The sequence below is a fragment of the Micromys minutus genome (genome assembly GCF_963924665.1).
Source record: "Micromys minutus genome assembly, chromosome: 21".
Classification (NCBI taxonomy): Eukaryota; Metazoa; Chordata; class Mammalia; order Rodentia; family Muridae; genus Micromys; species Micromys minutus.
Window position 1 is genome coordinate 16,413,065 of NC_137956.1, and position 3,003 is coordinate 16,416,067.

At 41.8% G+C, this 3,003-nt stretch overlaps 1 pseudogene across 1 annotated transcript; it reads right to left on the reverse strand.

The window, feature by feature from the left end:
• Positions 1-1,586: 1,586 nt before the first annotated feature.
• Positions 1,587-2,792, reverse strand: LOC308433899 (transcription termination factor 3, mitochondrial-like; annotated as a pseudogene). The gene has a single exon. The product of its transcript is annotated as a transcription termination factor 3, mitochondrial-like (transcript).
• Positions 2,793-3,003: the final 211 nt, after the last annotated feature.

The following is a 3,003-nucleotide window of genomic DNA, read 5'->3' on the forward strand; positions in this document are numbered from 1 at the left end:
ATGTGAAAACAAACAAACAAACAAAAACCCTTCTGGTGGTGTGCTACCGTTTCTTACTGCTTCTGTAGACTCTGGCTCATTGGCAGAGTGATGTCAGTAGGGACAGATGCCCATGGAGGACACGTGGTGTTTGGAGGGTATAAACAGGACTCAGTGGACAGTAACGGAGGCTGAGCTTGGCTTGTTTATAGAGATAGCTATGCAACACTGTGGGTCTCGAGTCTTCGCTGATCTTTGCTTCCCTGAGAGAGGCACAGCTGAGAACTTCAGGACTTCCGCTCGGTCCCTCCTGCTGACTCGAGCCAAAGCTGAGGCCTGACTGTCTCTGTTAGGTAGTGCCACCATTGACGATTTCTGTCGCTATCCCAACTCTGTGAATGTGTTTACGAGTGGATTGAGCTGCCTCTGCTGACCTGTGACCTGAACAGCTGATTTTCAGACAACATCGACAGTAGTTGCTCCAAAGAACCTTTCTACACGGGTACATCCCCCCATTCCTTTCTTTTCCACTACCTCTGGTGGGTGATGGGCTACAAGGGAGGTTAAAGTGTTTAGGAACCAGCGGGTGCACTCCCTCCTTTATTGGCTAGATTGTTAAGATGTCATTAATAACTTTCCAACAATGAGACTAGTTCTTAAAGTTTCCCTCTTTATAAAAGTCTTACAGGGTGATTAATATATCTCAATTAATGTAATCAAAGACATTAAAATGTTCCTCAGAATTTCTAAATTGCATGAAATAACTTCTATTATCTTTTGTGATAATAACTGATTATTGTACCTAGCATGTTTTTTTTTTAAATAAAAAACACACTCATCATTTTAGCTAGTTCGTATATCTTCAAGTTAGAAGCCCCATTTCTACAAGCTCTTGTGATGTAATAAAATAGATACAGTTTCCTGTCATTACTCTTGAGGTCACTGAGGGGCCTTAGATGAGATGTGAGGTTGGGTGCCCAGTTTTCAAACTGCAAACAAATAGAACAGGTGTTTAGTGTTACTGCTTTCAGTTACATAACACAACAAAGTCTGATTTCCAAAACATTGGGAGAAAATGTTCCTGAGGACATTCAATTTAAAGAATAGGCTAAGAGTGACCTGCTATGAGCACACTCACTGCTGTAGAGTCTCTCGTGTACTGTATGGACGCATCACCTGTCAATAAGAAGCTGATGGCCAATGAGCCGAGGCAGGATTAGAAGGTGGGACATCTTGCAGGAAGAGATAGTATTTCTGCGAAAGAGTCAGGCACAGAGAAATTTTGCCCCCGGACTTGGAGAGGATGGACTAATGAAACTGGGGAGAGGTAGCCAGCCATGTGGCACACATAGAATAGAATAAATGGTTTCTATAAGTTACACGCTAGTCAGGGAACAAACCCAAGCTCATGGCCTAGGCATGTATTGATACATAAATATCCTCTAAGACATTAATCGGGAACTGGGGCATGGGAGAAAAGCCGCTGGTTACACATATCTACGGAGCTTTAGCACTATCTTTGTTTTTTATAATTTTTTATTTTAAAAATACACTTATTTCATGTACATATTTACTTTACAAGAATATATTTGAATATTTATCAAAAATTAAAGAGTTTTTAAGAATTTCTCAAAATCGTTTACTGAAGCTTTGGCGATCTCTTTACAAAATACTTCATCAGGAAGAGATACGAACTTGTCCAAAGAGACATAGTTATCTTTTGCTGGATCATACTGTGCTTTTCCCAAGTAGGCAAGAAACAAGTGTCCTTCTTTAATTTTAAATATTCTTGTATTAAACACCTGTGGAAACTTGACAATGATGTGGTGGGGAATATTCATCACATTGTGTACATAATCAAAAGTCTCCGTAAGTTTTCTTTTGTTTGCAGTTAGCATCTTAGGGATTTTGGTGACCATATGTTGAATTTCATTATGTTTAAAACCAAGTTCAAGGAGATAAACCTTCATGTTTTCCTTCACAGGCTCCAGACTTCCTGTTAGTAGCCTTGGAAGACGAACAACCACATCTCCAGTCTTCTTCACATTCAGTTCAAGTTCTTTCTGAAGAAACCCCTGTCTGTTATCCAGTCTTTCCACGGAGAAGCTCAACAGAAATGGTGCCTTCCTGACCATCTGTGTGATATCTGTCTTACTGAATTTCTTTGACTGTAGATAAGCTACTCTGGTCTTAAGATTTTCAAGGTCTTCAGAGAAAACAGCATAATTTTTTTTTTGTCAGAAATGGTCCCAGTTGGTTATCTTCTAAACCCAAATCTTTAAGAAATAGCAGTATTTGCTTAATGTCTTTTTCAAAATCCAGCCTTAGAAGGAGGTTGGCTACATCTGGATGCTTTTCTATCTTAGACAAATCCACGCCAAGTTGCACTAGCTTCTGCAGAGTCTTGGAATGGTCTATGTAATCTGCAAGTGTGAAGGAGGAAAGGGGCAGCAGAGAGGATGCAGGAATCTGAATAGCCTCCTCCTCTGAAACTGGCTTCCAGAGGCAGCTCAGGTTCAAAACTAGGCATCTTCTCTTGCTCACTCACTGAAGGAAGCAGAGTGCTCTCGGCACAACTCTCTTTCCTACTTGGGTTGGCAGACTGGAAACCATTCCAGGAAAACAAAGTCCTGTGAGTCTTAGTTCCCCACCGGTGAAGGCAAGTGTCGGAGGACATCAGAGCCCGAGCTGAGAAGCCAGTCAACAGTGTTTTCCCGTTCTTGCAGAGTGCTTTGTGATTGTGTGGCCTTAATAAAGCTGCTCAGTTTAACTGAGTTGAACCATCTGGGTAACTGTTGGGCTAACAGGGCCATTTCTTTTTCTTTTTCTTTTTTTTTCTTTTTTTGGAGATTTTAGTCTTCCCAGGGTCTTTTTCAGGGCTCCAGTTTGTTGAGTCCAGAACAAATACAGGCACACGGGACGCAGAAACGAGTGAAGATGTGCATTCGTGTATAATGCCCTGCGGGATACGAGTCTCCTGGACGCTGCTGGGTACAGGTAGGCCGGACCCTAACCCAGCCTGGC